General features: G+C 36.5%; 1 protein-coding gene across 18 annotated transcripts in view; it reads right to left on the reverse strand.

Moving 5' to 3' along the window:
• Positions 1 to 2,824: 2,824 nt before the first annotated feature.
• The window catches only part of LOC138348271 (uncharacterized), a 106,157-nt gene continuing 85,955 nt past the window's right edge, over positions 2,825 to 23,026 (reverse strand). For 10 of the 18 annotated variants that reach the window (XR_011220603.1, XR_011220596.1, XR_011220594.1 and 7 more), the window contains one exon: positions 2,825 to 3,277. The gene's annotated coding sequence lies outside the window, so the exon portion shown is untranslated. Of the gene's footprint in view, positions 3,278 to 3,999; positions 4,047 to 23,026 lie in introns of those variants that run through there. The other 8 variants (XR_011220607.1, XR_011220602.1, XR_011220610.1 and 5 more) reach the window with 3 other exon arrangements.

A 23,026-nucleotide genomic window follows, 5' to 3' on the forward strand; every position in this document is an offset into this window, starting at 1 on the left:
TTTAGGATGGCAAAAAGAGACTAAGAGTCTTTAACTATGTATTATGATGTTTTATATATAATGGAAGTGTTGTTCATGATGTGCTAAGAAAGTTTTAAATTTTCCGCTAAATTCACCTATGAAAATGCAATGAATCATAATTATGGGCTTGTATAAGACCTCCGAGAGGTCAAGTACACCATGTTACGTCTAGGGGGTGCTCCTCGGTCATGACAAAAATGGTATCAGAGCATGAGATTTATGAAAGTTGTTTTAGGTTCCATAAGTCTCATATTGGCACATCTAGTAGAGTCTCGATCATCGGTGGTGAGTCACAACACATCTATGAGTGATAGGCTATTGGATGATAGAGTTTCCCTTCTTCATCATTCTCATGTTTTGCTAAAGAACTTAACTCTATAATATCACTCTTTTATGTTTTCTTGTATGGTAGTCTTTTAGATGTGATTGATTGGATGAGATGGTATCTCTATGATTAAGGGAAAAAAGGTGAATTTTGATGCTTATCTTGGTGTTACGGTTTGCTGAGTATGTATGAAGGTCAATTTAGGATGGTTTGATGATGTGATGCCAATTATGGCTATATATGTGAATTATGAGAATAATAGGTTATGTTGATATGATGTCCTTTGTGGTTATAGATATGAGATTTATATGAAGTAGCATGTTATGTTAAGAAATGTGTGTCATGATATAGTTAAAGCATGTAGAAGTTGTTATGGTTAAAATGAGCCCCCTTTTGCAATGGTATGTTGCTATATGACTTTGCATGATGATAGTCTTATGATATGGTTTAGACTTCAAATGCTTTGAAGTAGGTGGTAAATAGCTAAATGTGCATATTGCCTAGACATAGGTGTAAGCATTTCAATGTTGCCTAAATATATGTGTTGCCTTGTTTGGATTGGTGTTATTTATATAGACTTGATCATATAAGGAAGGGTAGCATGCTTGTCTTGGTAGGGTGATGTTGTGGGTTTGATTGATCTAGAAGTTACTTTAGTGTGATTTTCATATAAAAGAAAGAAAACTTATGGATAAGTTTCCACTATTATTTTCCTCTAATGTTGTCTGAACCTTGGTGTCTATGGTATAGTTGAAACCTTATGTCGTTAGATAATATTACCTAACTTGATAACTGAGGATAATTTGCATAGATGATAAGGTTTAGAATGCCTTTGGTGTTCCTATGTCGAGTTACTGTATTCCTTTTAGGTTGGTAATTGCTTTTAAGTGATGAAAAGGAAGGTTGTTAAGCTAAGATCCTCTTGAGGTTGGGTTATGTTGATCTTAATTGGAATTTACCTAAGTGGTACATGATGATGCGAATATTAAGGTTGTAGATATTTCTACCTTGTCCTTCTATTCTTACTTGAGCTTGAAACTAAAGAGTTCCTAGAAGCTTGTTCATGATAGGAGTCTTGCATTAAAGTATGAGTCGGATGTTCTCCCAATGTTTTGTATGTCTTAGTTGACACTATGTTATACATGCTTTGAGGATTCTAAATTACATGAAAAAGGATTTTTTTGTTGAAATATGATTTTCTCATGTTGATTGTGCATCTTGGTATGTTAGTTGTGCATTTAACTTCACGAGATAAGGTAAGAAACATGGTTGTATTCACTTTTGATAGGTAAGATTTATCCTTATAAAGAGAAATTTGAGTCTCCTTGAAATGAAAATGATGAGTCTCTTGAAAATTGTGTGACTTGTATGGTTTGAAAAGCATGATAGTAGGTTCCCTTTTGAAAAGTCAAGGCATGTTTAGCTATTGTCCTTGTGTGTGCCTATAAATTGTAAGGATTTCCCTAAAATATGAATGTTCATGAAAATACTAGAGATTGAGATTATGTGAAATTAACATTTTGACTACATTAGGAAGAAAATTGCGAGCCTGCTTTTGGTTAGATGTTGAGAAATTCTCATTTTTACAGTGAACTAACCTTTGTGCATTGCTTGCCTATGATTTCATGAGACATGTAAGTGTGTTTAGGATAAGTACACTCCTCCATGGACACAACTAAGCCTGGTATGTTTGAGTATATCCCTAATGGCAGAATGTCTAATTAAGAAAGACCCTTGTTGATTTACATAACTCAAGTCTGTATGCATTGAAGTATGAGCGCCTAATTGTTTCTTGAGTATAGTTGAATCTGCCTAGTGTGACTTAACTGTGGTTGCATAATGAGCTCTTAATTAAATGACGTGAAAATACCAAGTTATGATTAGGAGAAGGATGTTCCTCATATGAACATGACAAGAGCCTATGTGTTTGATGCATTACAGAGTGAGTGAATAAAGATTTTTCTTGCTTGTGTTGCATTGAGTGTTGAATGGTTTGAAGTTTGTGTTACTTGTAAGTTTCGTACATTGACTTCTTTGTGATGATGTTATGTGTCACGACCTGAAAGTACCCCCTAGAAGTTAGGGAGAACCCTTGGTTCATGACTGGGCGTACTTGACCCTTTGGGGTCTTGTCCAAGCCCTTAACTATCATTCATTACATAAGACATGAGAAGTAGTGCAGAATTAAAACTTTTCAATAAATTTAATAAAAATCTAGTCTTTCATAAATATTTAGAGAATCTCATCTTCACAAGCCAACTTAAAGACACGATATAATATCTTAGGGACACAACCTTTTACATTCTAAGAAAAATACATAATAATTCTTAATATTAAAACTAAGAAAAACATAGACTATGTCCTCAAGCTTATACTTATTGTCACAACCCAACCCGATAGGTCGTGACTAGTGCCCGTTTTGGACACCCACATACAAACCTGCTAAGTATGACCAACTGAAACTAAGACAATATGGAATTTAATCAAATCAAGCCAACCCCAACGTCATATATATATAAGAGGACCTGTCTCATAAGGAGTCATAACCATTCAACCATAATAGCATACGCGAGCCGACAAGGCCGCCACTATTCAAAGCATAATAACATACGTATGCCGACAAGGCTGCCACTACACAATACACAATGATGTACGTAGCCGACAAGGCTGCCCCTGTACAAGCGGACATCCCAAACAAACCATGTCCAGACCATTATCCAAAACATATATATACAACCCACATAATGTCCACAGACCTCTAAGAGTATATTAGTGAAACTCGACGGGACAGGGCCCCGCCATACCCATAGACGAGCAAAAGACTACACAAAAGTTATGTACCAAAACGATTGGGCTTCGAAACAGTGGAGCTCTCCCAATCAGCAGAGTAGATATCCTAGGCGGGAGGATCACCGAACTGCGTGTCTACACCTGCGGGCATGAAACGCAGCCCCCCAAGGAAAGGGGGGTCAGTACGGACAATGTACTGAGTATGTAAAGCATAAGATAAAGATGACAGGATACCAATATGGCAAGTCGAAACAAAATATCGCTTCACATATACCTTTTAAGTGAAAATCATGCATATATTTAACATTTAAGGTGCCCAGCTTCCCCAGTAAGGGGCTCGGCAAAATAATCATCACGTCATCTCCGTCATCATCATCATCATAACCATCCTCATCACCAATCATATATATAATATACATACCCGGCCCTCTAGTGAGGAACTCGGTGACATATGTAAGAAACTCCGCACGAACATTACCGGCCCGGGACTCGGTGAAATGATAAATGACTCTATGCACGAGCAGAATATTATGAGCAACCATATGCAATTAAAATCATTTCTTATAACTCAATAGAACAATCAACGTGAACCAGCAAGGAGTATTACCAAAGATTAATGTTTTATCAAGATTATGAACCTTTAATACGATATGGAAACGTAAAATCTCAATGACTCTAAGAAGCATTACCATAGATATTAGAGATCATCATAACCTTAGACATAGCCGATATATAGAGGAATAATTGTGGAAGCAAGAATATACATCACCTAGACGCTTTAGAGGTAAGTATCAAATCTGTCCGTTATTCGCTTATTTTTAAAAGTCATGCCTAGCAAAGAAAGAAGGGACAGCGTTACATACCGTATAATCGAGCCGCACGTCCAATATTTACTGCTCAAGCTATTAATCTATAACAAGCAACAATCGTGCCGCAATTAGATAAACATCGTGCTTTACTTTCTTGTAAGCTAGCTAATAATCTAACGAAAATTCGGCAGCACCTCCCCTATTTTCCTTACTTCGTCCCAATCCGACAACAATCCAAATTATCCACAGCAATACCAATAACACATATAACCCAAAGAATCATATTAAACAGCCCCCTCCCCAAAACAGTTCTGTCTCGGCAACTATAGCAGCGAAGCAACGACACACCGAGCGATAACTCGTTTTATAATTCGCAACACATCTACCTTATCGTATTCATCATTTGGAGTATATACTCATAATCACATTCAACATATACATAATGCCAAAACAAAATTTTCCTGCAGTTTGCTTTAATCAAAACAGCCCAAGCACCAACACGACACCACTAATAATCCGATTATGGTTTCCATTCATACTTAGCACATTCAATAACTAAAACAAACTTCCTAAGCTACTGGTCACGCCCCCTTCTTAAAATTATGGATAATTAACAAGGGTATTCTAAAGAATTAACACACCAAACAAGGAGATTACTAACCAAATTATTTGCAGCTGCTGGCCAAGAGTTGCAGGGTTGGTTTCTCCATTTCCATGGCTGCCTAAGACAAGTGGTGAAGAAGAAGATGATATGCAGCAATGCATTTCATCACTTTATATAGCATGGAGTGGATTTCTCCACCTCATTTAATAGTATGAAGTGGAGGCAGCCCCCCTCTACACCTGTCCACTAAGGCCAGCCCACAATCTGATCCCTTTTTAATTTTTGCCTTGAGTGGTGGGGCCCATTGGATTAAATCAATCCAAATTAGCCACTAATTAATCCCTCACTTAAAGTTAATGGCACTTACATTACCCAACTCATACTTAATATCACATTTGGAAATAACATCCTTGCCTAATATTTCTTTACGTCTTCTAGATCACGATGCGCACTACGTATAAAAAAAATACGAGGCATAACACTTATAGAGTATAGAAAAGTATGGGGCTAGACAAAACAATGTAATAAGTATGATATATGCCAAAACATGTAGAAAGGGACATTTTTGTAAAATAAGCTTTCATGACGAATAATTAAAGCATTCATAAATTTAGAAAAAAAAACATTATCAGAAACATCATTTAACACTTAGAGAAGCATTTCCATAATTTAACCAAAAAAGACCATTTTACAGTAAGCCTTCAAATGTTACAGTGAACTCACTTTGGACATTACAGTGAACTAATTATATACTAAAGGAGTGAACTTCCAAGGCCAAACAAAGAGTAAGTGAACTCATTTACGTAGGAGTTTACCTAACTAAGGATTATCCTAAGTTTCACTAAGGTAAGACATTAAGGAAGTACACATATGCCTCCTTCAATATACACCAAACTGATCCTCAAAACTACTCCTTTTTGGCTTACTCACCTCGGGAGAACAAGGCCCCCACTCAATGACAAGACATTAGAAGAACACCCAAACAACCCACCAAGACTTCCATATCACAATTCCTACTTAGTGCAATGAGTAGATCGCATCCCATACCACCACCTACCCTGAGTAGTACACTCTTTTAGAAGTCTTGGCACCAAGACTACCCTTTCTGAAGGTCTAGTTAGTGCAATGGATAGATAGCGTTCCATTCCAATACCTAACCTAAGTAGTAAGTTCTTTTAGGAGACTAAATTTATTCAATTGACATAAGGCTCACCAAGACTCCCTTTTTGGAATGCCTACCTAGTACAATGGATAGATAGCGTCCCATTCCACTACCTACCCTAAGTAGTAAACTCTAGACTTAGCATTTTCATTACCTTTGTGGGAGTTAGCTTAAACTACATAGACCATAAGAGCTAGACATGGAATCTCGACATAAATTTCTATCGGTTGAGGGATCCTCACTTGCCTAGAGTAAGGTCATTCTCTTAGCTTTACATGGCTTTCCCAATAGATACACCTATGCAGGCGCATAGTTAAGGGATAAGGAGATTGTTACTAACTAACTCATTCTATACTAACGAGGAGTACACATTTCAAGAGGTACATTGGAAAAAAAACATCAAGACTCACGAAGTGTAACCACCTCTTCCTCATATCCTCTCGGTACTAGGCATAACCCCCACAGATTCTAAACATTATAAACTATATGTTAAGGATAACTAGTGAACACCACATCTCAACTCATAATGGGAATTCATCCTCCAACCTATCTTAGAGAGATCTTATGATGTAGTGGGGGTGTTCACCCCAAAACTCCCCTTTACGACTTATCTTAGCTTAATTTATTCATTTAAGTGTGAGTGAGTGTGTATATATGAACACACCTTGCACATAATCATCATTTAATTTACATTTAACTTCTAAACATGCTTAGCCCTTCATTCATCACATCACACACTTTACATGCTTCACATAATCATATACTTCATTTACGCTACTCTCTAACATACTTCACATAATAGCTTCATAAGGCATGTTTAACAAGAATAACATTATTATCATCTTACTTCACATAATAAGTCTTCATGGCCTCATTCAAAAAAAACAAGTAACTTCACATTCATACAATTCAAGTAAACACCGCCACTAACAAGGTGGACCATACCACTCAAGAGTATTTCATAATTAAAGCTAAACAATATATCCTACTTACCCTTTAATCCAAGATCCCCTCACCCATAATATTTTTGTCAATATTTCATCATAATATATCCCTTAGGGCAGTATCAAAACAACAATACCAACCATAATAAACCAAAGCTCAAAGACTACCAATTCATGCTCATTTAACTCATTCCTTAAGCCAAAATTTCATTTACAGCTTTAACATGTTTTCATTGAAGTTTTAGCATTAAAATCAGCAAATTACATTAGAAACATCATATTTGTATCATTAGAAACATTTTCATGCAAGACCCATATTTAGGGTTGAAGATAGAAGAAGTTAGGTTTGGAAAACTCCTTTTGAAATCTTTTAGAAAGGGGATCCTTGAATGGAATAGAGTTCAAGGATATATACCATACCTAAAATTGAAGAAACCCCAATGATTTTTTTATGAATAAACGACTACCAACAGCCCTCCTAGTTCCTTGTTGAGTTCTAGTTTTCATGGTGACTTGAGAGAGTCTTCTAAGAGAAATGGATTTTTGGTTTTAGGAAATGAGGTCTAAAATTGGGTATTAGGGTTTAAACACTTTAATATACCTAATAAACCCTAAAATAAACATCTATGGTTCATAAAAGACTTGGGGTGAATTTACCAAACACCCCAAGCCTTGGCAGAAAATGCAGCTTTTGGACAGCCTCCATCGATGGTTAGTACCAACGGACCATCTATTCATCAATGGTCCATTGGTAGGGTCTTGTGGTTTGATACTTAGCTCCATTTTGAGCCTGGAAAACCTACCTTGAAGGTCCAATCAACGGGGCAAGTCGATTGACCGTTGGTTGGACCACTGACCGTCGTTTGCCCTCGTTGATGGACACTGCCAAAGCAGTTTGGGTTCTTCTCTTGTGCCCTTCTCTAGGGCTCCTTGTGGGTCCTAGGTGGGGCCGTATCCAAATGTTAAACCCATAAACTATCTCATCTAAGTCTTAGTAACATCCCACATCAATTTCAATTAAAACAAACACGTAAAACTCACTCAAACACACAAAGACACACAAGCACTCTGTAAGGCACACTTTGCAAATGTCATGGATGTTTCACTTCCGAACTTCACAAACTACCTAAGAACATAAATAGAACTCTTTTTTAAAAAAAAATTAACTCTAAAAACAATCTCAAATCTCTAGTTAACCTTCGTTCATTTTAGGGTGTTATATTTTGAATGCTGTGAGCTGCTCTATGATTCATTGATGTCCTTGTTGTGATTAAAGTGTTCTAAGTGTCATTAAAGTATGAATGTTCCCAAGTGGGGGATATTGTAAGACCCCCAAAATGAGTTAGGGTGTCAAGAGCCTCACATGTGCCTCTAAGATTTTTGAAATGTTAATTAATTGTTTTAAAGTTTTAATGAGTGATTTGAAGTCATTTGGAAGTCAAATATCAAGGGACGACCCAAACATTCGATGACTTGTCACCAAGAGGCCTTAGATGTTTTTATGTGCTTATGTGGGTGTCATTGGCTTATAAAATCCTTATATGAGTAATAATGATGTTTCTAGGTAGTATTTTGAGTTTTATGAAGTTTAGAGGTTAAACGTCCAAGAACGTCCAAGACGCTAGAAAGTTAGGCCTTTAGACGTGCGTTATGTGTCATGAGTGGGCCTAGCATGTTTGGACGTGTTGAGAGTGTTTGTTTTGGGTGAAATCGATGTGAAAGGTCCTTCACATGTTAAGGTTTACATTTATGTTGGAAACTTCCTGGTACAACTCTCCAAGGACCCCGCATAAAGTCCTCAAGGATGACCCGAAGGCTACAGAAGGTACGCTCAGTCCCTGATACATCGCTATTTCTTAATCCTTGCGTCCAAGGATAATGAGTCGGTTGGATCTTAGAGTATAGCCTCTCTCGGGGTTAGCGATAAGAGTACACTGGCCCGTGTGTTAGCGGGCGAACTAAGGATTCGTGCTTGCAAGGAAGCGTGCAAGTGGGTGAACGCATCACCAGCCTAACCTAAAGTCAAGGATCTTCCCTCTCTTGATGGAGAATCATGATTGACTGACACTAGGAACCGATCCGGAGAAAGAATAAGCATGGCATGAGATAGGCGGCAAAGAAATTTCCGATAGCGAATTACTTGACTCGATAGATGGAGGGAGAGCCCTCCAACTCAAGCACGAAATCAATGTTGAGTCAACAATCACATGAAAGAATTGTATTCAATTGATATCTAGGTTATCTTACATTGATGAATCTCTATTGAATTTACCTAGTTTCATTGATTATCATACTTTCTACATTGAATTATTTTTCATGGTTCGTAAAGGCCTTATGAGGTTGAATTGGATGATTTAGCATTGAATTGAGGTAATGAGGATGTGGTGGTGGTGAGCTTCCCTATTTTGATTATTTTGATGTTATTTATACTTCAATTATGTTGTGATTGGTATGGTCCACTTATGGTGGTGGTATTATGTGCTTTACTTGCAATTGACATGGCCTTGTCGGTGTTACTTTATGCAATATGATGATCATGGCCTTGTCGGCACTACTTGAAGTAATGTTGCTATTTGTGTAGTTGATTATGTGATTATGATAATATCTATATACTTTTAAATAAATGTGAAAGTATATGTGATCTATTGATGTTATGTAGGTGATCATGTTAGACTATGACTATGTTCTTATATGTGTATTCTTAGATGTTGATACATGATTGTTCCTACTTGACTATATGAGTTATGATCGTTATATTGATAATGATATAATAATGTTTAGGATGACATTAACAAGATAAGTGTAATCCTAAGTGCTTTAAAGAATGATATGCTATATGTGATTAAGTGAAAGAGTGTAGTGTCTTGCTTGGTAGACTTGTGTCCCTTACTTGATATATGAATGAATGTTATGAGATTTTTTGACTAGGTAGGCTTAGTGCACCCTTGTATGAATGAAAGATATGTGAGACCTTAGAGGATGTTAAGAATGTCATGTACGTGGTAAAGGTTATGTTATAAATGTTACTGTCGAGAGCCGTAATGGTATCCTTCATGTAAACAAATGGTGGACTTAAGGTTAATTGTCTAAAATGTCATCATATTAATCCTTAGGAAAGTCATAATGAGATATCTTAGTCTCCATTGAAAGGTAGCCCTAAGGGGACCTCTTTTGTAAAGTAAATGTGATTGGGTTATTAACTAGATAAGGAACCCTCTTTATGTGATCCTTTAATGTCAATTACTCTATAAGAACCAAGGCTACACCTAGTGATTATGTAACGGGAAGTAGCTCTACTTGAGAATGATACTAGAGTACAATGTACCTCTACTTGAGAATAAGACTAGAGTGCATAAAAGACCTTCATATTCCTTAGTCATGTGCCTACATGGGATGTGTCCTAGTTATACCCTTGAAAGTAGAACACCTTTATCGAAGTAGGTTAGCACTCCGGATTCCATGTCTACATATCATGGTCTATGTCGGTTATTTCCTATTCTCATCATGTGGGATACTTACTATCATTTGTGAAGTTTTATGAAGTTTAAGTAGTGGTATGGGACGCTATCTAGATATTGGACAATAGGCTTTGAAAGTGTTAGTTAGAGTCCCTAGTTCTTGTCTAAGACCATTACTTGAATGTCCTTTATGTGATGTATGAGTCTTAAATGAATTAAAAGCTAATGATTTATGTTATGAAGAATGTAAACTGAATAAGTACCTATCTAGAGTGGTTAAGGGTTCTCTAGATAAGGTGTGAAGGGGGCATTGCAATGGTCACTTCATATCTTACCTAGATGAGTCTTAAGAATGACTCTAGTTAGGGAAGATGTTGATTATGTGGACATGATAAGAACTTAGGAAGTCTTAAAGATTATTTAGGTAGTCTTGAAGAGGTCAATCATGGACGTTATCTTCTTGATCTACTTAAGTAAGTCTTTTGTTGTCCTTCGACTAGGAAATGTCATAGTGTCTATATGTTGATATGATTGATGTCTTGAAGTGTGTATGTGACTCATTATAAGTAATCTTAAGGGTCGTTTAGGCACGTCTAGAGAGGGTGTATGTACGATCTCTCTTTTGTGACTTAAGTGAATCTTAGCATAGCTTTGAGTGGGATGCCAAAGGGTGTCTAAATTAAAGGTTAAGCATTTCACTGTACAGTGAAGAGACTTCAGTGTAATAGTGAATCGACTCATTGTTAAGAGATCCTAAAAATATATTAATTTGTTTAAGTATAATCTTATGTGTTTCCAAGTTGTAAAATGGTTTTCTTTTGATTATAATATAATATCTAAAAGAAAATATGCATATTTCCAATAAAAGTCTATTTTTATGATTTTTATGCATAATGTAATTAGTACATGTGGTTGTACTAACTCCATGCTATATAGTTCTTTGTAGGTGAGGTGCTTTTGGGAAGTAAGACTTCAACCATAGCATCATTCAAGAGATGTTGAAGTATGTCCTCATTTGGCTCGAGGGCATTTATGTCTTTTATATTTTCCATTCAAAGTATTGTAATAGACTAAGTATTTCTATATCCGTATTTTGAAGTATGGGCCGTGTTCTAAGTATTCTAGTGTCTTAATATGATGAGATTGAGACTTAGTATTTCCTATTGCTTTATATGAAAGAGTTTTAGAGGACTGTGATATGTTTAGTGAAAAGTTTTAATTCCGCACTACTTTTAAATATGTTTATGTGATGAATGATATGTAAGGGCTTGTACAAGACCTCCGAGAGGTCAATTACACCGGTTGCAATCCAAGATTGCCCCTATCTTTTAGGGTGTGGTTTTGGGATATGACAAGCTTGGTATCAGAGCACAGGTTTGTGAAAGTAGTATTAGAAACCAAAAAGTCTAATCATGTCACGTCTAGTAGAGTCTTGACCATCGTTGTGAGTCGCCATACATCTATGAGCGAGAGGCTATACGACGATAGAGTTTCCCTTCTTTTTTACTCCTATGTCTTGTCGTAGAGTAAAAATTATGAGTACTCTTTTCTTATGGTTTCTTTGTGTTTCCAGGAAGATGAATACGAGAAGGACACTGGCTAGGAGAGTTAAAGAGAATGAGGTTCAATAGAAGATCCCTCCTCAAGTTGAGGAAGTTGATCAAGTTCCTCAAGGTGCTCAAGTCCCTATTGTGGGTGAGGGTAATGAGGATCCCCATGCATTAAGTAATAGGGATATTAGGGAGGATTTGTTTGCTCTAGCCCGAGCTGTAAGTATTCAAGTTAATTTGAGTATGGGTCCTAGGGTTAATGAGGTGGAGAGCACTATGACCTCTAGGTTGAGAAATTTTGTGAGGATGAATCTTCCTATCTTTCTTGGCCCTAAAGTGGGAGAGGATTTGTAAGACCCCAAAAATGACTTAGGTGAATTAGATACTAACAGGTTTGTATTGATTTTCTAAGGTCCTAAATTGGTTTATTATATGGTAAAGAGGCAGTAGCTAAAATTATTAGTTGCATTGGAAGTGAAACGTCAAAGGACGACTAAGACGTTCGACGACTGAGTCACCTATGTGACTCATATGTGGTTTTATGTGATATTCTATGATTTATGAGGTTTTAAGGTCTATAAATCTGTTATTATATAATTATTATTCAGTGTGTCAAGTTTCTTGGAGCTTTGAGATCAAACGTCCAAGAACGTCCATGACGTTTGAAAGATGTGCCTTGAAATGACCTTTTGTGTATAGGCATGTTTCATCAAGTTTTACGTGTTAGTTTTAGATGAAATTTATTTGTGAGGTGTTAAAATCATAGAAAATCTTATTTGGGTTGGAAATGTATGGGAAACTATTCCCAAGGACCATCCGAGGGTCCTTGAGGAAGGACCTAAGTTGGTGGCCGAAATTGCCAAAAGGCAATTCACCTACGGAAGCAAATCAACGGCTAGTGGCCTGGTTGACGGTCCGTGGGTGATGGGTGTGGGTATAAACATAGACTGGGTGGATAATCTACTTTTTACAAGCCTTTGAAACCATCGATGGTTGCCAGCACGTCCCGTAAGTGGGCTTATGCCCTGTCGATTGTGAAGTCGTCTTTGGTTGTTCCTGCGTGCAGTTTCGCTGCCAATCTAGCGGTAAATTTATAAACTGATCCCACTTCAAAAAATATACTTTGGAGGTTCCTAAGTGGTATATTGGGAATTTTAAATGTGTATAGAAGTGTTAAACACTTAGAATATTTCATTCTTCCAAATCAAAACCCCCAAAATCCCTTAAGAAATCCCAAAGTCTCCATTGAAGTCCAAAATCAAGGAACAGCTTGGAGGTAACATTTTGAGTGAAAATTCTTCATCAAAGTGAAGAATTAGATTCATCAAGGTATGGATATTGATCCTCGAAACTCTTTGCATCAAGGAGGCCCAATTCTAAAGATATTTTCTAAAGTTTTCAAGTTTAATTGTCCAATTTCATGATTCTACCATGTGTTCTTGCATTAATGATTTCTAAAAATTTAATAATGATTTAATTAATATCGTATTAACCTAAATTTCCTATGAACCCATGAATAATATGAACCCTAGATTTTGACTAAGTTATGCGTTACTTGATATTAATCTAATGTTGTTGAATTCTAGTGTAGATTTCTATGGGCTTTCTGATGATGTAAGAATTGTGTTTAATTGATATCTAGGTTATATTATATTGTTTAATCTCTATTGGATTTACCTATTTTCATTGATTATCATTGTTTCTACATTGAATTACTGTTCATGGCCATTGTAAGGGCCTTATGTTATTGAATTGGATGAATTAGCATCAAGTTGAGGTATTGAGGATGTTGAGAGGGTATGGTGCCCTATTTCTCTTATTTTATTTTTTTATACTTCAATTATGTTTTGATTAGTATGGTCCACTTATGGTGGCGGTGTTATATGAATTGACGTGGCTTTGTCGGAGTTAATTTATGCAATATGATGATCATGTCCTTGTCGACACTAAATGAAGTAATGTGGCTATTTGTGTTTTTTATTTTGTAAAGTATGATGGTATTTATTACTTGTTAAGGAATGTGAAAGCATAGGTAATCTATTGATGTTATGTAGGTGATCATGTTAGACTATGACTATGTGCTTATATGTGTAGTCTTAGATGTTGATACATGATTGTTCCTACTTGACTATATGAGTTATGATTGTTATATTGCTAATTATATAGTAATGTATGGGATGACATTAAGAAGATAATGTTCATTCCTAAGTGCTTAAAAGATTGATATGGTATATGTGAAAAGGGAAAAGAATGTTGTGTCTTGTTTGGTAGACTTGTGTCCCTTTCTTGACTTATGTATTAATGATATGTGAGTACGAGATGCCTTGACTAGGTAGATTTGTTCACCCTTTTCATGGACAAAGGAAAGATATGTGAGACTTTAGAGGATATTAAGATGGCCATGTATGTGGTAAAGGTTATGTTATGAATGTTGAAGTCGAGTGCCATAATGTTATTCTTCATGTAACGGAATGGTGGACTTAAGGTTAATTGGCTAGAACATCATATTAATTCTTAGGAAAGTTATAATGAGTTATCTTAGTCGCCATTGAAAGGTAACCCTAGTGGAACTCTTTGGTAGGATGAATGTGATTAGGTTACGAACTAGATAAGGAACCTCTTCATGTGACCCTTTAATGTCAATTGCTCTATGAGAACCAAGGCTAGAACCGAGTGATTATATTATTGGAAGTATCTCTACTTGAGAATGTGACTAGAGTACAATATAGCTCTACTTGAGAGTGAGGCCTTTCGTCTTGATTATGAATCAAGAAAGACTGAATCTAAAGGACCGCAATTCTTGATCTTTTTAGAATTAAGAAGGACATCGACTAGAGCGCATAAAAGCCCTTGTACTCCTTAACCATGTTCCTACATATGTGTTCTAGTTCTACCCTTGGCAAGTAGGACTCCCTCATCGGAGTATGTTAGAACTCCAATTTCCATGTCTAAATATCATGGTCTATGTCGATTATTGTCTATTCTCATCATATGGCATACTTACGAGTACTAGAGAAGTTCTATGAAGTTTAGGTGGTGGTATGGGACACTATTTAGACATTTCACAATAGGATTTGAAGATATTAGTTAGAGTCCCTAGGTCATGTCCAAGAGCATTACTTGAATGTCCTTTATGTGATGTATGAGTCTTTATCAACTTATGAACTAATGACTTATGTTATGATTATGAAGTATGTAAAAGGAATAAGTACCTATCTAGAGTATTTATGGGTTGTCTAGTTAAGGTGTGAAGGGGGCATAGGAATGGTCACTTCGTATCTTACCTAGATGAGTCTTAAGAATGACTCTAATTAGGGAAGATGTTGATTATGTGGACATGATCTGAACTTAGAAAGTCTTAAGAATTATTTAGGTAGTCTTTAAGAGGTCAATCATGGACATTATCTTTTGATAGAGTTTGATGAGGAAATGTCATATTGTCTATATGTTGATATGTTTGATGTCTTGAAATGTATATGTGACTCATTATAAGTAATCTTAAGGGTCGTTTAGGCACATATAGGTAGGGTGTATGGGAATTATCTCTTTGTGTGACTAAAGTGAATCTTAGGATAGCTTTGATTGGGAAAATTACATGCTAAAGGTGGTCTTAAGTGAAGAATAAGCATCTTCACTGTACAGTGAAATAATTCACTGTAACAGTGAATAAGTTCACTATAAAGTGATCTCTAAAATTTGATTTTTATTTTCAATGTTATCCTATGTGTTTCCAAGTTGTTAAATGTTGTTTTTATGATTATACTATGATTTTAAATGAATAGATGCATATTTCCAATGAATGTCCATTTTCATGATTTTTATCCATAATTCCATACTTAGTACATGTGGTTGTACTAACTCCATGCTTTTATCTATCTATATAGTTCTTGGTAGGTGGGGAGCTTTGAGAAGTGAAGACTTGGACCATAGCATCGTTCAAGAGAAATCTATGTAAGTCCTCATTTGACTCGAGGCATATATGTCTTTTATATTTTCCATTTGAAGTATTGTAATAGACTAAGTATTTCTATATTCGTATTTTGAAGTATGGGTCGTGTCGCAAGTATTCTTGTGTCTTAAGATAATTACATTGAGACTTGATATTTCCTATTGATTTATATGAAAGATATTTTAAAGACTATGATATGTTTTGTGAAAACTTTTAATTTCGCCCTACTTTTCACTATGTTTATGCAATGCATGATATAAAAGGGCTTGTATAAGACCTCTGAGAGGTCGAGTACACCGGTTACCATCCGAGATTGTACCCTAACTTCTAGGGTGTGGTCTTGGAATGTGAGAATCTTGGTATCAGAGTGTAGGTTTTTGAAAGTAGTATAGGAATCAAAAAGTCTCATTTGAGTCACATCTAGTAGAGTCTTGACCATCAGTGTGAGTCACAACACATCTATGGGCGAGAGGCTATAGGACGATAGAGGTTCCCTTTTTTCTACTCCTATGTCGTGCGGTAGAGGAAATGTTATGATTACCCTTTTTAATATGTTTCCTTGTGTTTCTAGGAGATGAATACTATAAGGATGGCCGCTATAAGGTTGGAAGAGGAAGGGATGGATGAACAGATTCCTCCTCAAGTTGAGCAAGTTCCTCAAGGTGGTCAAGGAGTCCAAGGTGCCCAAGTGACTCCTCAAGGTGATCCTATTCCTAATGTGGAAGGAGGTATTAAGGTTCCAGAGATGTTTAATAGGGAGATTATAGAAGCTTTGATTGCTATAGCCCGAGCCATGATTATGCAAGTTAATTTGTGTATGGTGCATAGGGTGAATGTGGTGGGGAGCACTATGACCTCTAGGTTAAGAAATTTTGTGAGGATAAATCCTCCTATCTTTTCTGTCACTAAGGTGGGAGAGGATCACCAAAAGTTTTTAGATGAGGTGTACAAGATAGTGCATGCTATGGGAGTAACATCTAGGGAGAAAATGGAGTTGGCTTCGTATCAATTGAAAGATTTTGCTCAAGTGTGGTACACGCAATGGAAATGCCATAGGCAAAATGAGTTGGGTCCTATTGAGTGGGAAGAATTTAAGGAAGTTTTTCTTGGTAAATTTTTTCCCTGTGAGATAAGGGAAGTTAAGGTAGAGGAGTTTATCAATCTCAAGCAAGGTAATATGAATGTTGAGGAATACTCTTTGAAGTTATCTAAGTTGTCCAAATATGCTCCCTCACTTGTGGCAAATCCAAGGGATGAAATGAGTCATTTCGTGATGGGTGTAGCCAACTTAGTAAGGGAAGAATGTCGCACGATGACATATCTAGACTCATGGTGTATGCAAGAGCAATTGAAGAGTCTAAACTTAGGATGATTGCTAGAAACTTAAAAAGGGGTGGTTTTAGTCATCATGAGAAAACAATGATTAAGAAGAGCGCTCAAACTCTAGAATAGCCTAGGAGTTCTAAGATGAAATTTGAGAAAGGAGGTGCTTCTCAAAATGAAAAGCCTACATGTGTCACTTGTAGGAAGAGAAACAATGGGAAGTGTCTAGCCGGTACTAGTGGTTTCGATGGTTGTGGTAAGGATGATCATAAGGTGAGATATTTTCCTACCATTGCGGCTACAGGAAGGGAGAGTAAGCAAGTGGCTCCTAGTGCCCCAAAGGAAGATGCTCCAACAAATAGGCATTTCTATGCACTACAGGCAAGAGGATCAAAAAAGAATGAGAATGAGAGTGATAATGATGTTGGTAAGTTCTCTTTTTTCTTTTTTGTAATATGATTTCCTTTTAAGTAGGGTAGTATGGTTAGTAAATGAGATGGAATTGTATAGAAGCATGTTGCATGTGCATGATGTTTAGGAGTTTTGTTGAAATTGAAATTCATAAACTTCTTGTATTGTGTATTTTATGAAGTTATGATTATTTTAAAAATGTTTTTATATGATGTTACTTTGCATATTAGCATGTTTATATCATAAATTGCCTAAAAAATGGATTTTTGAAAAATTTGGTAAAAATCCTGAAGCATTAAGATTGCTCTCTGTAAAATTTTGGAAAAAATTGATTATTTGATTCTTTGGTCTAAAATTTTTGTAATGTGCTTATAAATAATGTATATGAGTATGATATTAATATAAAATGAGTTTATGCTATTTGGAATAAAGCGTGTGAGTTTTGAAGCATAATGAGTTATAGAATTATCTCCTACTTCTTGTTGTGTTGTAAATCTCTTGACTATGTGAAATTTATGTTTTCTTATTGATAATATTTTGTATTGAATAATTATTAATTGCTAGTTGAATATCTATTCTTGAAAGTGTTTAGAGAGTGGCAAGTGTCATTCGAGGACGAATGCTGTCCAATCGGGGGAGACTGTAAGACCCCAAAAATGACTTCGGTTAACAAGAGCCTAACATTTTTGTATTGATGGTCTAACGTCCTACATAGTTCAAATATATGGTATTGAGAAAGTTTCTAAAGTATTAGGTTCATTTGAAGTCAAACGTCCAGGGACGACCGAGATGTTCAATGACTAAGTCACCTATGTGCCTCATATGTGGTTCTATGTGTTTATTTGTGATTAATGAGGTTTTAAGGTGCTTATATGAGTTATTATAGAATTTATAGGCAGTGTGTCAATTTTCGTGGAGTTTGGAGGTCAAACGTCCAAGAATGTCCATGACATTCGAAAGATGTGCCTTGAAATGACCTTATGTTTCTAGGCATGTTTCGTCGAGTTGTTCATTTTGGATGAAATTTATGTGAGAGGTGATAAAATCATACACTGTCGTATCTGTATTGGAAACTTCTGGGAAACTATCCCCAAGGATCATCAAAGGGTCCTTGAGGAAGGACCTAAGTTGGTGGCCAAAACTGCCAAAAGGCAGTTCACCTATACAAGCCAATCGACGGCCAATGACCTGGTTGACGGTCCGTGGGTGATGTTCGTGGGTATATAATTAGCATGGGTGGATAATCTACCTATTCCAAGCCTTTGAACCCATCAAGATTGTAGCACGACCTGTAAATAGGCTTACGCCCCATCAATGAGGAAGTCGTCTATGGCTATCCCTGCGTGCAGTTTCACTGCCAACTAGGGTGAATTTGTAAATTCATTCCACTTCCAAAAACAGGCTTTGGGGGTTCCTAAGGTGTATATTGGGTATTTTAAATGTCTATATAAGTTTTGAACACTTGGAATGTTTCATTCTTCAAATCAAAACCCCAAAATCCCTTAAGAAATCCCAAAATCTCCATTGATGTCCAAAATCAAGGAACAACTTCGGGTGCCATTTTGAGTGGAAATTCTTCATCAAAGTGAAGAATTAGATTCATCAAGGTATGGATATTGATCCTTGAATCTCTCTTCATCAAGGAGTCAAAATTCTCAAGATGTTTTCTAAAGTTGACACGACCGGGGGTCTGGACCCTAGTCGAAATTGGCGTTGTTGACCTCTCAGAGGTCGCAGAGAAGCCTACATACATAATAATTACATCGCATAGGTTAATTATAGTGGAAACTTTAAAACTTTTGTTTGCTTTGAAATATACATAGATTTCATAGTAAGAATTGCAATATATCACATCAGTTCACCACAACCATCTAATAATGAGATATTCAAATGAAGGAAATAGTTCATAATTGCATAAATATAAAGTTGCCAAAATGGCACCAATACACTGTCTGAAATAAGTAATAAAGAAACACTAGTGGAACACTCTCCACTAGCTCATGATTACGTCTAAGCTAGAATATAAAAGATAAGCATCGTCGAAAACATGAGGACCTACAAAGTCCGGATGAATGCTCCACGTATGGATAGCTTCAACGTAGTCTCGAAAACATGAGGACCTACAAAGTCCGGATGAATGCTCCACGTATGGATAGCTTCAACGTAGTCTCATAAGCTCTAGTGTCCACCTGCACATGCACCTAAAAGTAAAGTATTGTATAGGATTATTACACACTTGTACTTAGTATGAGTGTATTCAAGTACACACCAAGGACATACATGATTAACGAAATCACTCTCCTAACGATATGAGTTATGGAAATACCAGTTAGTTTGACTTGCCAAATCGGTTTAGGAAAGTCATGCTATGAGAGTAACATGTCTCATCATTATTTTCATATTGTACACAACACATAAAATATTTCATATAGCACATACATATATCACATTTTTTTCGTTTATATGCCATGAGACCTTGAAATCATGCACTTAACATCAGGACTTCCCAAAATGAGGGCTCAACATATGGGACCTCAACTAGGGAGACTTCTTTAGAAAACACAGAGTCTACTTCATTCATTCATGCATACTTGATTTTAATTCATTTCATTCATTCCTAGGTTGGTTCAAACACCAGCTATACCTAGGATGTAGTTTAAGACTCTTATCGGGTTGATTGTGCAATGACCCAGAATGACCTAGTGTCATTAGTTGAGTCTATTTCACCTCTTAATTATCCTAACCAAACACCTTTTGTATAATTGATTTCATTTTATGCAATACCGAGGCTGGCCTCATTCTTTGTTTGGGAACTTTAACTTTAACCGGCATAAATTATGTGAGCTCTATGAAATCAAGTGTCTACCCCACATCGAATAGAGGTGGAATCACTGGACAAGGTGAAACCAAAACATGCTAGAGTATATAGGGCATTGAACCCTGCTAGATCTGTATGTTTGATGCATAGGTTCAAAGACTAGGAGATATAATGAGACCCATACCCGCCTAAACGGACAGTCTCATCTCATGACTTATGCATCTTGTAAGTATGCCAAGGTTTGAATTTCGATTCCTATAGGTAGCATTCATTAAACATTTAATCACGTAAGACTTATGTGTCAATATGGAATTTGGGAAAAAGAACCCGATTTTGAATCCCTTGTATAATAGTTTGTTGTTTGTTTTATATATAAATTCTTGATTTAGAATTCTCGGCTTGGGGGCCTGAGATTGAATACCAACACCTACACGTCCTTTCTTTCTTTTATTCACTTTGTCTTAAACATCTCGGCTTGGAGACTCAAGATCGAATCCCCACGCCCACATACCTTTTATTTTCTTTCTTTCCTTAATTCTTTGTTTAGACCGAGAGGTTGTGGGATCGATCCCCCACAACCTCATTTTTCTTTTATTTAATTTTTTATCCTAACATCTTTATCTATCCGAGAGGTTGTAGGTTCGAACCCCACACACGTCATATTATTTATCTTCCCTTTTTCTCTTGTTGCTTCACCAACCTTAACTCATTTCGAATCCCACTCACCTTATTTTAAATATTAAATTTTTCAGCAACCTTCATATAGTGAGGTCTTGGGTACAATCCTTGATGACCTCACTTATTTTAAGAAACAATTTTAAATCTCTGATTCTTCAAGCAACATTTTATACATTAGATTTTTGGACAATTTATTGGACATTTCGTACGTTTATTTTGTGCATTTTCGTGGTTACGTTTGGTTAAGGGTTTTCACTCAATTTAGAAACACTACACCACTTATGAACATCACGATTTAATTGAAGTAATTGCATACAAAACAAAAGAATTTAACATGAATATTACACACTTCAACCAGTGACCAAGGTCACGACATACACAATGCGTACTCACGTTAAACACATAGTTTCAGAAAGCATGCTAACTCACATATATCTTAATATACATAAATGAACATAATCATAATGAAAACACATCACATCTCTAAATTCTACCAGCAAAACACACCCAACCTACAAATTCGATGGAAGCTAGTGACAAGGACATGCAACGGGGAACATTCCATGTTTTTGGATTAGAATTCGACTGAATCTTAGGGGTCTCTTGGGTAACAGACCAAGCGGAAGAAAAATCCATACCTTTTGTCGATGAAAACCCTCTAAATCTTCTCCAATTGCAGACAACTCCACGACACCAAAGCCTCACCACCAAACTTCAAGCACAACCCGTCAAGAACAATGTTTTTTTGCTTTTCATTTTTAGTTTAGTTTTTTTTGAGTTTTAACATTCAAGTTCTTCAAAAGTGATGAACTTTTAATTTTGTTCTTTTTAATGATAATGAACATGAGAATGAGGGTAAATAAGTTTGAGAAAGAGAGTGGACACAGATGGGAGTAAGTGTGGGAGTAGGAGTTTTTGTTGAAGACTTAGTCAAACTAGGACTCCTTGCTATTCACTATTAAAAATATGATTTTTTAAAGGCTTACGTGAAATGACTTATCATGGCCTTTCTTAAATCATATAATTAATATAAATTTATTAGATTTAACATTGCTTCCACCAAGTATCGAACCATGGTTAAGCTTAACTTTCGAAAAGTCAAATTAGTTAAATACTTATGGTAATTACAATACTACCCTTGCCTAGAAAAGACCATTTTACCCCTAGATAGTCCAAACTTAAGATTACCCCTTTCAAGTTTGATTAAGAATCATCCGGGTGAATCTTAATATTCCGGTGCCCTACATGGCCGAACCCAACCTTGAAAAGCTCAACTAACTCACCAAGTTAGTTAGCTTAGCTGGTGCATAGGTTTTGAGGTTTGATTCCCTGCATATTAAGCCATGTGGAATCGATCTAATCTAGGCATTCTAGGTACGTTTAGGCATTATATAACATAGTCATTTTTGGGTTATTACATTATCCCCCCTTAGGAACATTCATCCCCGAATGAAACTCCTAATTTTCTAGAACAATGTTGGTCATATCATAACGTAAGTACTTTACACAATCAAGCAATATCAACAAAAAATATAAGAGGCAAAGAAATTTAGATTTAAGAGTAGGAAGTCTAACCTCAAGAGGTGAAAAGATGAGGACAACGGGATATCATATAAGCCTTGGCATCCCACGTAGCACCCTCAACAGGATGGTTCCTTCACAATACCTTCACTATGGAAACCTCCTTGTTTCTCAGCCGCTTTACCTACCGATCTAAAATCTCAACAGGAACCTCCTCATAGGACAATTCTTCATCAACCCCCAAACATTCAACAGGCAGAACTGATGTTGGATCACCAAGTCACTTCTTTAACATAGAGACAAGAAAGACTGGAAGAAATGAAGCTAGCTCCGCAGGCAACGCCAACTCATCGGCCACCTCACCCACACGCTGTAGAATCTCATAAGCCTAACGTACCTCGGACTCAACTTCCCCTTCATGAAAAACCTCATCACCCCCTTCATGGGTGATATTTTCAAGTAAACCTGGTAACCAACATCAAACTCTAAGGTCCGCTTCTTGTTATATGGATAAGAATTCTGCCGACTGTATGTAGTTGCCAACCTGTCCCTAATCACCCTTACCTTCTCTAAGGCCTCATGAATGATCTATGGACCCAAAATGGATGACTCTCTAACCTCAAACCACCCAAATGGATACCTACACCTCCTACCATATAGTGC

The sequence above is a fragment of the Solanum lycopersicum genome, chromosome 4 (assembly GCF_036512215.1).
Source record: "Solanum lycopersicum chromosome 4, SLM_r2.1".
Lineage (NCBI taxonomy): Eukaryota > Viridiplantae > Streptophyta > Magnoliopsida > Solanales > Solanaceae > Solanum > Solanum lycopersicum.